Here is a 16,093-nt window from a genome sequence, read left to right on the forward strand (position 1 = left end):
GGGGGGGCTGAACTTAAACTCCCTGTTAAAGATTATATATATAAGATTTTGCAACTACTGGACTTATCTTATCAGGAAGAAGAGGACAAGGCCGGTCCTAGTTTTCCAACAATATCTTGGAAGTGGAATTGAAATATGTAAACCGCTTTGAGGTTTTCTTTACAAACAAGCAGTGCATAAATTTTGTGAAATAAAATAAATAAAAGATGATGGAACTAGCCTTCAGAAAGAAAAAGATAAACGTATGCAAGATTAAGCATTCTGAATATTTATGGGTCAATTAAATAAAAAATGACAATTCTAATATAAACTTAAAAATCTTAAAATGAAAATTTGTGATGTTGGCATAGAAAAGTGTAAAACCTATGTGTGCTTCCCCATTAAAATATTTCTAAGAATTCACGATCAGGTGACGTTAATGCATTATGTTCACCAATGAATTTAAGAAAATTTATTTTGTTATGGAAATATTGTGAAGGTATGCTCTGGAAAAGGTAGGAATTCAATATCACAGTCTTCTGATCATTCTGGCAGCACATTTCAGCTTGCCAGACAAAATGATCTGCCTTTTCCTTCCTGCTCCTGAAGTGCTGTTTTGGGTGTTCTCCCAACCCACCCACCCCAACCAGTTGGGGAGAGGGCCTGGGGGAGAAGAGGGGGAAGACCTCACTGCAGAAGTTGTTGCACAGGGCTTCAATTGATGGGACTCAGATGAATCCTGACCCGAGCTCTATAAATGAATATGAATGTGAATATGAAGGTCAAAGATAGTACCCTCTTTCAAGGTAAGACTTCATATTTAAAAGGGATAATGATCGAAACATTTTAAATGGGCTGTTCACACAACTCATTTCAGCTCAAAACAAAATGACATTACACTAGGAATTATTATGGTGTTAACAGGAATTTTAAAGATTTTTCATGTCACAAGTAAGAGTGGTATCTAGCACTTTGGCCCCCCCTAATCCACTACACCACATTGACTCTCCGTGCTAGTCTTTCACATCAAAAGCAGTGAGCAATGTGATCCCAGTACCTTCTTGGCAGCCTTCAACTTGCTGCAAAACTTTTTGAGTCATTTGTTTTCCCATTTTTTTCGGTGGGTAAATGATTTTCGTAAGGTCAAACTCTGTTGATGAAACAACGAGAAAGGTCAGAAATAAAGTAAAATAATAACCATTTCCCTTCCAGAGGAATACCTGCCTCCTCCTTACCCAATTAGTGAGATTCTCACTGGCCACAAAGTAATTTCCACTCAGAAGAAATTTCCTCACCTGAAGTATCTGGATCAGTCGTGTCCGTCCCCTGGTCATTGGGCCTGATAGATTACTCTTATTTCTGGTTCCTTCTTTGAGATCATGGGATGGACTTTGCACTACCTGCAGCACATCTTGAAGAGGCTGTGTAGCCGTTTCAACCTAAGACAGAAGGGAGATAATGTGATAAACTGGTTTGTAGTACCTGCACTGAAACTACTGTGGAAGGAGTACAATCCATCTGGGAATGTTAGCTTCTGCTTACCGTTGTATTCTATTTGTATTTAGTTCAACTGTAAGCCTGATGTGACTTACAGGGCTTTGCTAGCGAACTATCCCAGCTCCTGAACTCTAGAAATAGTGGTCAGACTTCACAAGTATTTTTAACGCATTTGCGGTAACCCTTCTACAGAAAACTGTAAAAGGACTTGTTTTATTGTCTTACTGTTATTCTCCCAGATGGGTTGAGAGTGTACTTCTCGGTGATGACTCCATTTTGCTTTAAAATGCTTAACATCGCCAAATTATCCCTCCACACAGGCAGTGATGCAACACTGTTCATTGAACCTCATGAATATTTGGGACATTACATAAGCTGTCTGATTAGCAGAAAGTTGTTCATACAAAGAGATTCTTTTAGAATATCTATAAATAAAAAGAGGGCCCACTTAGTGTGCCAGCTTCAGTTCTCCTTTCCCATTGAAAATATCCACAGCTTTGGCTTGTCTGCCCAAATAGCCTGTTGAAAGAGCTTTTATTCTCTCCCTTGGGTCTGGGAAGGTCAAGTGGTAGCTGCTAAATAAGGATTGCAATCCATTTCTCACAATTTCCGTGGCCCCTAGCAAGGCAAGCTAACCTTGATGTCCTCAGCGCTAATTCTGCATGCGGCACTCTAGAACTGATGATGTTGGCATCTGTCTGGAAGAATATGGAAGAGTGCGCCTTCAGGATAAGTCAAACCGTTGGAGAGTTACAGCGTCTGCTGTGGCTGCAGATACTGAGACGGGAGAGACGTGTTTTGTCGCAGCCGAGGCAGATGAAAGCATCCGGTTGTGCTGCTGCAGATGCACCATGGCGTTTCTTCTTTCTGCGCTCCTCCTAGCAGTCATCCCTCATCTGGTCACTGCTGTGGATACACGACCTGACACAGCCTTCTCCAGGCGATGGGATTATTCCCACTGGTGGGGTTGATGTTGCTAGCCTTCCTGTCATGTTTGCCGACATCTTTGGCCTGCCAGTGCCCTAAAGCCAGACGCCCGTGGGGATCCTGCCATCTTCCGTTCTGTGCACAAGACCAAGCCAGCGTAGACGTCGCTGAGACAGAAATGCGAATGTGCTTGGAATGTGCACACAGACCTTGCCAAAAAGTTTTAACTGAGAGAAATGAACAAAAGCAGCCTTTAAATAGGATAAAAAACGCACCAGCATCAAGCTGCCCTATTTCTGTAACCCGTCTCTTTGTTCACATGCATGCTTTCCTTCCTTTTCTTACCTGAGAGCAAGACTTGGCAGGTCTTACTTCTGAAGTGGCATTATGAGGGCCACTTGCTCACATACAAAAAAAAATATCCTGGGTGGGAGACCAGAGTTCATATCCCGCCCCCCTCAGCCCACCTTGAGTCAAACATGTCCCCCCCTCCCCGCGCTTTCTCTGCCTAACCTACCTCACAAGGTCGTTGTGAGGTACTAGGAAGAGGAATGCCCTTTTTAAAAATGTGTGTCTCTTTTTTTGGGGGGGGGGTGTAATTGGGCTGTTATTTTTAGTTTGATTTTGTGGTTTTTATGGTGATCCTTTTATGTGAACCGCCCTGTGAGACCTCCGGGTATAAGGGCGGTATATACAGTAAATTCAATAAATAATAAAGAACCACCTGCTGCGCCACTTCGCGAGCTCCTTGGAGCTGCGGGGGCGAATATTTTTATTTTTAAAAAATAATGTAAGCAAAAGAAATGAAGAACTGCTTCTAGGCTTTTGGGGTAGATGCTGTCGAAACGGTAAACTCCTGCTCCGCTTTGCCCTGGCCGCGCGGGTAAAGCAGTGGCAGTTGCCTCAGGCTAGCCTTGCTGAGGCGGCTCTTCCTTCCCCCCTCAGCCTTGCAATGGCGGCGCAGGCAGGCGAGAAAGCGGACAGCCAAGGGCGAGTTTTGCGGGGACTCGTAAGGGTTTCCCTCCTCATGCCGGCAGTCGGACGAACCGAGTGTAGCCGGGCGCAGCGAGGCATCCGCCCCATTTTGGCTCTGGGGAAGGCGGGCTTTTGGCGCTCTGAGGTAACTCGGCCGCCCTCGCCCCTCTGGCCGCGGCCTTTTCTCCCCTCAGACTCGGCCGGCTCGCTAAGGCAACGCCTCCCTGCTGAGGGGAAGTCCGGAGTCGGCGCTGTGTAAGATAAAGGAAAGGGTTGGCGCTGCTGGCCTTCACGGCAAGCTTTCGCCGCCTCAGCAAATATTTATCCGATTTTAAGACGCGGAACTGCTTTCTGTAAAAAAACAAAACAAAAAAAAAGTAGGCGAGAAAAGCGGAGCAAAACGAAACAAAAATTCTCCCTGCGACTCCGCCGGGACTCGAACCCGGAACCTTTGAATCCCTTCAACCCTCTAGAAGTCCAATGCGCTATCCATTGCGCCACGGAGCCACCTGTTGGATTCTTTGTACATTCGCTATACGACCCACAGAAAGACTTCGTCCCGTCCTTCGCAGCAGGAAAGGGTGTGTTCCATTGCTCTTTTAAAACTGAATTATGTCGTGGCGCCACAAAGAAAAGTTGCTATTGTTTTTTCCTTGCGAGTTTTAAACAGCTCATGCAACTAATTTCCATATTAAGTGTGAACTTCAGTTGAAATCAATACTACTCATTATTTCAGGGCAGAGCTGCCAAGGACACCCTTAAAACAAATATTTATTGTGTACCAGAGCAGCATGTAGCTATACTTTTTTTTACTATGTTACTAGAGTAACTAAATTCATTGGGCATTAAATAAAAAGAGGGTTATATCTATTCAGTGTGGGAATTGAACCATCTAGTGCTTCTAGTAAATAATTTTGCTGATCGGATCATTTCAAGCCTGTTGAATCTTACAATATTCCTTTTTCATTATGGTTGTGTCTTTAAATATCATTTGAAAATATTTAGCAATTGTTCGCCTGTATTTTCCAGTTTTTTTTATAAAAATGTTGAACTGCTGAGAGAGAATAATAAAGTAGTGCCTTTCACTGGACTAATTTATTGCGGCATAAGAATATGCAAGCTCTTTGATTACACAGAACTCTTCACCAATGGAAAGATTAATAATTCTCAATAATCTTTTTGCTAGAAGTGATTGGGTTTTTTAAATTAAATGCAGATTATTTTTAAACACTTCCTAAAACTGTCGGTCATTTAAGGAAGCAATTCAATCATTTCATGCTTCAATTCCATGTAAAATTATGCACTAATTTAGGAGTTATTTTTGTATGTGTGTCAGATCCTTTCTTAAAAGGCCACTATTTTCCAAAGTGCATGAAATAACTTTCACTCATCACCAGTAACTTTCCTCTCTTTACAGTGAATCATTGGCAGTCCATTTTGCCCACACCTTTTGCCAAGAGACATCAATTCAGTAAGTCATAATTTTATCTACCTTTTCTGTGGGGGTGGGGTGGAATTGATTGATCAGTCACCCCTCCACTTCAATAATTTTTCTTGAAACAAACATATGAACCTGCTTGGGTTTTGAGATTATATTTCTACCAGGTTTCCATGCAGCCTCGAGAGATGCTTCACTGAAGATGAACATCCTTGATCTAGCCCAAGATACCTATACCTTACTTCCAGAATAAACTTTACAGGCACCCTCTGCATCAGTTATGTTATGTACTGAGTCAAATAGGATCCAAACTGCAGCAGTCTGATTGGTCCTAGAACAATAGGATCCAAAAGGCAGCAGTCTGATTGGTCCTAGAACAATAGGATTCAGAATGCAGCAGTCTGATTGGTCCTAGAACAATGCAGCAGTATGATTGGTTGGCAGGAACCACCCAATCATGCTCCAGATTGAAGTGAATCCACAACCTGATTGGCTTCCAGTAGAATTCCGGAATTAGCCAATCATGTGCAGCCCATTGTGTAAATAATGTATATAAAGCAGATACTTTGAGGGGACATTCATTCCTCCTCACCACTATGAGCTGAATAAAGAGCATGAAATCACTTTGCGACTCTGAGTATATTTCAAGTTACCAGCCTCTGAGGAATCTTTAAGTGTAACACTGCCAGTTAAAGTTGGGGATTTTTATTTGATTACATCAAAAAAACATTAATGTGAATTCTTCCAGATTTTCATGCTAAAGCATACCCCTTATTTCTCATTCACCAGTAGATGGCACTGCAGGAAGTAAAATAAAATGGAATGCACAATAAACATTATTTCCCAAAAATCATTTCTCCCCACCCCTTTGCATGACTGTCATGGTCAGTACCAGCTATATGAATGACACAATTTCTCTTCTGCACCCCTAGATAAAAGGAGAGAAGGAAGTTCTGGCAGAGGGCTAAAGATGAGCATGAAAGTGTTCCCATATTAAGTCAATTAAAGGGTCTCTGCTAACAAAGATAGGCAATATCTGTGCCTGAAACTCTGGAGAGCAGCTCCTACTCAGGCCCTAGCTTCACTGAAAACACAAGTCAATTTTATACCACTTTAATTATCATAGAGTCTCCCCAATGTGATGGAAAAAGCAGCAGAAACAGCTCAAAAAAACTTTAAGTCACCATGGGGGGAGGTAGGTTTGCCCTCAAAAGCTCAATAATTTGTGTTCGTTCCCCCCAAAAAAGGCTTAACAATTTTTGTTGATTTCTTTAAAAAATGCTCAACAATTTTGCAGGTGTCAGGAATTTTACTTTTTGAAATATGGCAACCCTAGACAGATCAGGTATGGGGAATCTTGGTTCTTGCATATGTTGCTGAACTGAAACTCCCATCATCCCTGGCCATTGGCCACAATTGCTGGAGCTGATGGGAGTTGTAGTTCAGGAGCATCAGGAGAGCCAAAGTTTCCCCACATTTCACATGCTCAAGAGAATAGCCTTGCTTTGGTTGGACAGCCATGCAGATCTGTGCTTCCCATCTACTTTTTGAAAGGGATACCGTATTTTTCGCCCCATAGGACGCACCGTCCCATAAGACGCACCTAATTTTTTTGGGGGGGGAAATAAAGAAAAAAAATTATTTCCCCCCCAGGCGCGGGGCTGGCGCGGGGGAAGCCCGAGCTTCCCCCGACCCCAGCCCCCAGAACAAGCTGCTGCCTGCAAGCCTTGCGAGCCTGGCGGGATCTCCCGCCGGGCGCAGGAGGCTTGCAGACACCTTCCCGAAGCACGGGGCGTCCTCCGGAGGGCACCCCGTGCTTCGGGATGCAGGCTGCCGCCCCAAGCCTCACGCGGGAGGCTTGCGGATAGCTTCCTGAAACCTGGAGAGCGAGAGGGGTTGGTGCGCACCGACACCTCTCGCTCTCCAGGCTTCAGCGAAAGCCTGCATTCGCCCCATAGGACACACACACATTTCCCCTTCATTTTTGGAGGGGGAAAAGTGCGTCCTATAGGGTGAAAAATACGGTATATCATGGATAGGAAACCTGTGGCCCTCAAATTTCTTAGATTGCAACCCTCATCAGCCTCAGCCAGATGGTAGTAGTTGTAGTATGTTCTTATTGAACTCCAAGTTTTTCTAGAACAGGGTTTGAAAATGTGTAGAGCAGGGATGGGGAACCTATGGTCTTTGCCGTTGTTGTTGGACAAATTCCCATCTTTCCTGACCATTGACCATACTGGCTGGGGCTGATGGGAAGCGGAGTCCAACACTATCTTGAGGGCCAAGGCTTCTTCAGAAGTTCCTTGATCAAGGGGTCCATGGAGCAAGGTCATTAATCTCTGTTATCACCTTACCCTCACTTGTGCAGTGTGGCGCACACAGACATAAATAAACTTTAAAGTATTTGTGGGTTGGGAGCAGAAAAGTAAACATTGTAAGACAATCTGCCTGTGTGCTTAGAAGAATAAAGACTCCTGGTTTTTTGTTTTACAAAGGCAAACAGAATTTTCATTTCTACTGTGAAGTGTGAGGCTTCCCACCTTTTCCCAGTCTGTCAGTCCCAGAGCCTGCCAGTCATTCCAAGCCCATTTCCATCCATGTGAGAAATATGTATCTCTTTTGGAGACACTAACAAGGCTCTTCACAGGGATTTTTAAGAGCTAGCTCTGGGAATTGCTGAGGGTGTGTGAGAATAGGCATCATATTATCTGTGACATATCACCTTAGAGGCAGTGGCTACATGGAAAAATCTAGCCTACAGGGATGGGTACCTTGGTTTTTAAAGCTTTGCTAATAAAATTGGCTAAAAAAACCAACACAAAAAACAACAACAACCTAGCAAGATGCCACAGAGATAGAATTTTATAATTAGTGAATAGGAGATTGTGTCATATGTGTATAACAGTGTGTCAGTGAACATGTGAACCCACTGTAATTTTGGCTAAATACTTTGGATGTTTACTATGTCTAGCCAGACATACTATATGTGGAAAGGAGAGGTCTGTGGAGTGGGGGAGACAGGAGAAGACAGGATCAAGCCTTTGCATGAAAATGAGTGGGTAGTAGCAACCTCTGCTTCTAATAAACTATTTGTGCCTAAGGTTATGACCCTACAATTTCTTACAGAAGTGAATAAGGCCCGTGTAATAAAGTGCTGCTTATTTCCCAGTGAACATGCAGGATCAGTTTGCTTTAGTAGTTAATGCTGAAGATCAGGTGGTAGAATCTTATTCTAGGAGCTTGTATCCCTCTCTTCTGCCACAAAGGGGCAAACCCCAGATGCTACACAGAAGACCAGTTGTTTAAAAACTAACAGCTGTTGTCAGGGTGTGTGTGCACTGGGACCATGGTGTATGTAGGAGGGAGGCTTGACTTTTCCCATGTACCCTAGACGACCCAACTAAAATCTTTCCCTGAAGCTGTTATTTGCTCCTTTGTATGATCCCTGTAAAGGAAAACTAACTGATATCTTACTGGTAGCCATCCATTTTCTTCTACCAGTCAAGAAACAGATTCAGGGATTAGTTTTTAATCAGGGGAAATGGCATGAGGCAAGTGATTAAATCATTCCATGGTTGCAGTTGGACAGGACAGATAGTTGTTTAAAAGATTCTTGCAGGCCTAAATTAATTGTTTCTTCTATTTAATTTTGTTTATTTATTTTTATTTTATTGATTTATACTTTTAACGTAGATTACACTACGTTAGTATAATACAAATCAAGAAAGAAAAAAATACAACCTCAAAATCTGAAACAAGCTAATAAGCTAATTGAGACAGTAGCTGAGTCCCAATGGAATCAAGATTCGTAAAAGGCCCACTTAAAGAATATTTTCACTGTCCACCACATTTGAGAATCCCCCTTCTCGGTCACTCACATCAGATAGCAGTAGGATCTTTAGGAGACCTAAACTTAAATGAAAGTAGCAGGCAGGCACCTACGGAGTGGGGGAATGGAGGGATCTGAGATATTTTGCTCCCAAACTTTCCAGGGGAAAAGGTGGGAAATTAGATAGATAGATAGATAGATAGATAGATAGATAGATAGATGATAGATAGTCAAAGCCAGCATCTTAAATTCAGATTAGGAGCCCAATGAGAGCCAGTGAATTAGATTCTTCTTTTTTCAAAAAAGTGAATGAAACTGTTTCCAGTAAATCCTACCATCCCCATGGGGTTTCATCCTTCTCTTATTGTGGAAGATTTGCCCCAAACTATAAAACTGCACAAGCAAAACACATTTTTAAAAATCTACAACAGCAATCTGAAAAGTGAGTGATTATCTCATTCATATATATACCAGAAAACTGCAAATGTGTGCTGAACATTTATGATTGCCTGACTTTTGCAGGAATTTTTTTAAAGGTATGTGCACAGTTGTCTGCATTCAGCTACCTAATTGGCATAATAAAATCAACAACTTAGAAGGTAGGGGCGAACAACAACAGTAATACCGTCTGTGGTGTGAACAGGAAAGATGGTGGTTGCTCCTTGTATAGAAATTCAAATACATATTGGTGTGGACTATTTCAATCTTATTCAATTGCGGAAAAAGTGGATTAACACCCAAATGATGCTCAGATGTGGTGAAGCCCATAATGCGTAGTGTGGGCATCAGAATATTAGTCCACCTAGCCCAGATCTGGCCAGGGTGAATTCTCCCCAAGGTCACAGCAAGCATCCTGTTGCTTGAGATCCTTTTAAATTGCAGAAACAATGCATTGAAGCATGGGACCTTTGGCATACAACACAAGTGGTCTCTGCCATTAAACTTCAGTACAGTGGTACCTCGGGTTACAGACGCTTCAGGTTACAGACACTTCTGGTTACAGACTCCGCTAACCCAGAAATAGTACCTCGGGTTAAGAACTTTGCTTCAGGATGAGAACAAAAATCTTGCTCCGGTGGCGCAGTGGCAGCAGGAGGCAACATTAGCTATAGTGGTGCTTCAGGTTAAGAACAGTTTCAGGTTAAGAACGGACCTCTGGAACGAATTAAGTACTTAACCTGAGGTACCACTGTACAGTCGTGGCTGGTGTCCATTGGGATGCAAAGCAGGAGCCTAACAGTAGGGGGAGCAAGAGCCAATAAGAGGCAGAGCCCAGTTAATTCTGGCCCTGTCTCAATCTTCCTTCTAGCAGCACTGAGACTAAGGAGGAGGTAGCTCAGTGCCAATGTCACCCTCTGGATGGGACGGAAGTAAGAAAGTAAGCAGGTGGGGGCTGGCTGAAGGCAGACTGAGGTTGGTAGCGCAGTGCCCTATTCATCCTAATGGACTATCCTCCACTGCAAAAGGAGGTGTCAAAAAAGACCAGTGCCTGTTCCCCAAGTCTGGTGAAAGTCTGCTGTGCATTCTACACCCACACAAGGGCTGTACAGTCATCCTTGTTGTCTTTGTGGAAGAGGGGCTGAGGACCAGCCTGAAACCCCCTGATATATGTAGAATGTAGGGATCTGGTAGGAACACACCTGATTCCTGCATTCCTCTATATTGCCTTGTAGCTGAGCCTCATATCATAATTCAGTCTCTGGGTTCAGATCCTCCTTATAATGCCTTCAAGCCTTTCTGCAAATTGTACCATCTATCTGCTTTGTCACACCTTTCCCTTTAACCTGCTGCTTTTGATCAATATTTTACATTTTGTCCCGGAAAGGTGGGCAGAAACAAAAGTGAAGATGATAAGACCACCGCTGAAGGGCAAGGGGGAGAGGAAGTAAAAAATAGTTTCTGGTGTCCTTTAAAACGCACCTGCATAAAATGTGCTAGACTAAAGTTCACCCTGCCGTTACATTAAAAAAAAACAAAAAAACTTTGCACAAAAAGATATGAGAACCAAGCTCCAAAAATAGCAGCAAAGGCTACTGCAGCTGAAAGCAAATTGGGAAAAAACTTACCTTTTTTTTCTCCAATGCTTTCCTAATGCGGCGTTCTCCCTTCCCCTCCTTCATCCATGCACTCGGTGAACGGTTTGCACATACTAAACAAGGACTGTGGTGGAGACAGTGGTGCACTGCGGCGAGCAAAAGGAAGTCATTTGGATCAGCGATGTGAAAAAGGGAAGAAGGGAATAATCTGTGATCAAACAATCTGGGCGACTTTCTCCACTCGATTGCATCTTCGCAGGGCACAGCATAAATCTGACAGGGAATCCAGCCCAGTATTTATTTCAGGAGAGCAAATGGAGTTGGCAAGACAAGTCTAGTTCGTGTGTGTGTGTGTGTGTGTGTGTGTAAGGCATCGATTTGATACTTTATTGTGCATTTATTTGTTTGTTCATGGATCTATTTCTCTATATAAGTGCTTTCAATGTCAACGTCCGTGGGGCATTACAGCATAACATAAACAAAAAGAAAAACGGTCCCTCTCCTGATGAGCATGCAATCTAAATTTAGACACGAGGGGAGATAGCAGAGGAAGGAGGGAGAGCCATACCATAGGAAATGAGCAGGTACTGTTCACAGACTGAGGCTGTGTACATGTTACCACTTAACCTGGCTCCAGCGGGCTCCCACCACCCGTGTCTGAAGCTGAGAAGGCATGACCTTAGCCACAGACCATCTGTGTCCTGCAGCGTCTTGGGAAATGCTGCTTTTTGATGTGTTTTCCCTTAAAGCATCTTCCACCCAGTTCAAAAACATAAGCCATGGTCCAGCTGGGTTGTTTACCTGTTAGATGTCCATTGCACATGTGCAAATTACGCACACGCAGATGACAGTTTCGCCAAATAGGGGTTGGCAGGGCTGCGAGCATGGGGAAATAGATCAGGCAATGGTACGCCCAGTAGCCTAAAACACAACTTGAAACATGGCGGGGGAGATGGAAACGGCCTTGTTGCATTTCAAAGCTGCTTATGTGTGCATGCCCTAAGGCATTAATGGAGAAGGAGGCTTTGGAAAAGGGATTTTAGGGAAGAGATGGCAGGGAGCCTTGCATGTTGTTCTGAAAGGGAGTTCTAGATGTTAGGGGCAGCAGCCAGAGACAATGGCTGAAATCTTTGGGGGCTTGAAGAAAAAGCTACAACAAGGAATTGTTAACCTGCGGTGACAGTTTGACAATAGATAAAAGGCTGTCATTCTTTACACACCTACTTTGTAATAAGCCCCAGCAAATTCAGGGAGCTTTCTTTGGAGTTTCCCCTCTGTAGGATTGTGCTGCAAAGAACAATGTTATTATTGTGGTAAATATGAAAAAGCTAGGGGCTAGGAGGAACTGCCTCAGGAATTCCGAGAAAGAAGCTTTCCCCTGCCAGCTTAAAAGGTGGCCAGAAAGCAAAGACATGGCCAGCAAGGGGGGACTCTAGAAAATAGCCACAAGTCAGGTTGTCACAAACTTGGAGGTAAATGGGAAAGTCTGTGTCCCGTGTTCTTTGTGCAATGTTCATAAGGAGTTGCCCATGAAAAGCCAGGCGGTTTGAGGGGTTGCAGCTAATGAGAGATTCCCCACGGGGGGTGGGGTGGAAGTGGGTTCTGCTCATACACTGATGCGATTGCTCATACTGCACACCACCTCAATCTCTGAGCAGTGCGAGATTCCAAGGTTTCCAGGCGCTAACTCAGAGTTCCTGTTTCCTTTTGGAAAGACTGTGGTGCCTTTAGGGTATGTGATTTATTTACGCATATATACAACATGAGCCTACTATGGAGGGGTTCACAGCATTAGCACCCCAAGAGGGTCTTGTTTCTCCCATAGCCATGGCCTTGGATTCAAACATTGTGCTCTGCCTCTCTGGTTTTCCCGCCTGCAGCTTTACTTCTAGATCACCCACAACACTTTCAAAAGTCGGGCTTTTGTCCTTCTTGCTGTCTGTGAGCTGCACCCATTTGCCATCTCACACAGAGCCCCCTCTCCTTTGCTTTCTTAATGGTTCATCACCTTGTCTTTCCTTAATGGCCCATCACCCAAGCGATCATTGTTGTTTGGTCATTTAGTCGTGTCCGACTCTTCGTGACCCCATGGACCAGAGCACGCCAGGCACTCCTGTCTTCCACTGCCTCCCGCAGTTCGGTCAAACCCAAACGATTACCTGAACACAATAAGCTAGCCTGCCTTGATTAGCTTCTAACACTTGCTGAGTTCAGGGATTAGGTGTCGGGCACCCAGTTTAACACCCCAAGCTTTCATTAGATTCCAACACTTTACTGGGTGCAGGAATTTATATTGGTTTGGCACCCGCAAACTCATAACAACACTTAGCATTTAAATTGCACTTTTTATGTGAACTTGTCACCTAATGTATTCCTCTCCGCTGTCTTTGTTTGCCAACATATATTTCAATGCCTCCTTTGTGTGTCTCTCCCACTCTGTCCTTGTGCTTTCTTCCAGCCCGCCCACCTCACATGAAACGAATTCTAAGCTTTGCTCTTCCTGCCTCCACCTCCCTGAAAAACACCACGGTCTTTTTTGTTGACGAGGGATTCTTAGTGACAGAGCATCAGCTTTGCATGCAGAAGGTCTCAGGCTAAATCCCTGACAGCTCCAAGTAGGGCTAGGAATTTCCCTGGCTAAAAACCCTGGGGAGTAATTGCCACCTCCAGGGGCGTAGCGTGGGTTGCCAGTGCCCAGGGCAGGGCAAGTGTTGTGCCTCTCTGGTGGACTGGCCAGCGTTCAGTCCCTTTGCCAGCTAGTGTCTAATCAAGGGAGTCTGTCCTTGCAAACTAGCCCCGACGTGGGAGCAGAGATAAGGCAGAGAAACGTGAAGCTTGGAGCACCGCTGTGTTGCCTCACCCTCCTGTCCTTGCAGCGAGGTGCTCTAGACCAGGCACATGGCTCTGGCAGTGCGTTCCTGCCTTCCTCTTCCTCCTTCCATCTTGACTGGCCCACTGGTGGGGTGCACACAGATGTTCCTTCACAGGCCAATAGGAGGAGGCACTTTTGCCCCAGCCCCGAATGGCCCTGTGCAATTAACCACTGCCTGGCAGAAATTCAGCAGATGTCACCATTTCTTGCCACATGCATATAGCAATGGGAATGAGTTCACATTTGAATTCTGTCTATAGTACAGCCTAGCACTTCTATTTTCACTTTTCCTTGAACCCGCTCAGTCCCTGCTTTGTGTAACATCATCCATACATCCTAGGCAGCTTCAATTGCAATCATCCCTGTGATCGTAAAAGCCAGACGTAACCCCATAGGCTGTTGATGCAAATACAACTTGGTATAAATAAAAAAAATATTCTTTTTTTTTTATAAATATTTTATTAAATTTTCAAAATACATAATAAAAAGAGAAAAATATAACCAACCATTCAATATAGCTTTTCTTATATAACTAACTGGACTTCCTCGCGTCTCCCTACCCTGCATTATTTACAATCAGAATGTCAGCAAATTATTACCTTATTTCATACCTTATTTTGTACTTTCCAAATATTATTCTTCTAAATTTAAACTAATTTTTATCAATTGCTCATACCTTAAAATTAAACAAAATATCGCCTTAAATTTTGACCTTTTCTTACTTATAACTTAATTTTCTATTTTACAAAGCCTATTTGCTGGAGCTGGTATTTTCTAAATCGTGCAAATACTTAACATTCATACAACTTATAATATTTTTGTAGATAATCCTTAAACTTCTTCCAGTCCTCTTCCATTGTTTCTTCTCCCAAGTCTCGGATTCTGCCAGTCATTTCAGCCAGTTCCATATAGTCTATCAATTGCGTCTGCCACTCTTCCAGTGTGGGCAAGTCTTGTGTCTTCCAGTACTTTGCAATGAGTATTCTTGCTGCTGTTGTCGCATACATAAAAAAGCTTCTGTCCTTCTTTAACACTTTCTGGCCGACAATGCCCAAGAGGAAGGCCTCCGGTTTCTTAACAAAGGTATATTTAAATACCTTTTTTAGTTCATTATAGATCATTTCCCAGAAGGCCTTCACTTTAGGGCATGTCCACCAGAGGTGAAAGAATGTCCCCTCAGCCTCTCTACATTTCCAACATTTATTGTCAAACAGGTGATATATTTTTGCAAGCTTGACTGGGGTCATGTACCACCTATATATCATTTTCATAATATTCTCCTTCAAAGCATTACATGCCGTGAATTTTATTCCGGTGGTCCATAACCTTTCCCAGTCCTCAAACATAATGTTATACCCTATATCCTGAGCCCATTTTATCATGGCTGATTTAACAGTCTCATCCTGTGTGTTCCATTTAAGCAGCAAGTTATACATTCTTGAAAGTACCTTAGTCTTTGGTTCCAACAGTTCTGTCTCTAATTTCGACTTCTCCACCTGGAATCCTATCTTTTTGTCCAATTTAAAAACCTCTTGGATTTGGGCGTAATGTAACCAATCTTGCACCTTATTCTTTAATTTCTCCAAGCTCTGCAACCTCCATTTGTCTCCAATTTTTTCTATTAATTCCCAATATTTTGGCCAGCCGGCCTCCATATTGAGTCTCTTCCGGGCCTTAGCCTCCATTGGTGATAACCATCTCGGGGTCTTACTTTCTAATAAGTCTTTATATTTTGTCCAAACAATAAATATTGCTTTTCTGACAGTATGGTTTTTGAACATTTTATGAATCTTTACCTTGTCGTACCACAAGTATGCATGCCAACCAAAAGCATTGTTAAACCCTTCCAGATCTAGGACATCAGTGTTCTCAAGAAGTAACTAATCTTTCATCCAGCAGAAAGCTGCAGCTTCATAATATAACTTTAAATCTGGCAGGGCAAACCCCCCTCTCTCTTTTGCATCCGTTAATATTTTAAATTTTATTCGGGGCTTTTTGCCCTGCCAGACAAACCTAGAGATATCTTTCTGCCATTTTCCAAAACATTCCACTCTGTCCACAATCTGTAGAGTTTGAAACAAAAACAACATCTTTGGCAATACATTCATCTTTATAGCTGCAATTCGACCCAGCAAGGAAAGTTTCAATCTTGACCAAATTTCTAAGTCCTTTTTAATTTCTGACCAACATTTTTCATAATTATCTTTAAATAAATTCAAATTTTTAGCAGTCAAATTAACCCCTAGGTACTTCACTTTTTAAACCACATTTAACTCTGTCTCATTCTGAAACCTTTCTGCTTCCGAAGATGTCAGATTTTTTACCAAAACCTTAGTTTTTTGCTTATTCAATTTGAATCCCGCCACCCGACCAAACTCATATATCAGTTCCAAAACTCTTTTCGTACTAGATTCTGGCTCCTGTAATGTTATTACCAAGTCATCTGCAAAGGCTTTCAATTTATACTGTTTCACTCCAACCTGTATTCCTTGCACCAACCGGTCCTCCCTAATCATGTTCAAAAGCACCTCTAGGACTGA

The 16,093-nt window shown here is 43.1% G+C and overlaps 2 long non-coding RNA genes across 11 annotated transcripts in view; one reads left to right on the forward strand and one right to left on the reverse strand.

The window, feature by feature from the left end:
- LOC307218905 lies at positions 1 to 10,979 on the reverse strand. 9 transcript variants are annotated; one of them, XR_013840101.1, is made up of 4 exons: positions 2,921 to 3,948; positions 2,113 to 2,630; positions 1,275 to 1,418; positions 1 to 1,129 (listed from the first exon to the last, which is right to left on the reverse strand). It is a non-coding gene; the product is annotated as an uncharacterized lncRNA (long non-coding RNA). The 9 variants fall into 9 exon arrangements; XR_013840102.1 differs by having other exon boundaries at positions 1,275 to 1,400; positions 2,921 to 3,946; XR_013840100.1 differs by lacking the exons at positions 2,113 to 2,630; positions 2,921 to 3,948 and adding an exon at positions 10,712 to 10,979.
- LOC307218969 overlaps positions 3,828 to 16,093 on the forward strand; it is a 27,176-nt gene continuing 14,910 nt past the window's right edge. The window contains exons 1-3 of one of the 2 annotated variants that reach the window (XR_013840208.1): positions 3,828 to 3,959; positions 4,796 to 4,849; positions 4,984 to 5,097. This is a non-coding gene — a long non-coding RNA (uncharacterized lncRNA). Of the gene's footprint in view, positions 3,960 to 4,795; positions 4,850 to 4,983; positions 5,098 to 16,093 lie in introns of those variants that run through there. The other variant, XR_013840207.1, reaches the window with a different exon arrangement.

This window comes from Podarcis cretensis (assembly GCF_951804945.1).
Source record: "Podarcis cretensis genome assembly, chromosome: 6".
NCBI lineage: Eukaryota > Metazoa > Chordata > Lepidosauria > Squamata > Lacertidae > Podarcis > Podarcis cretensis.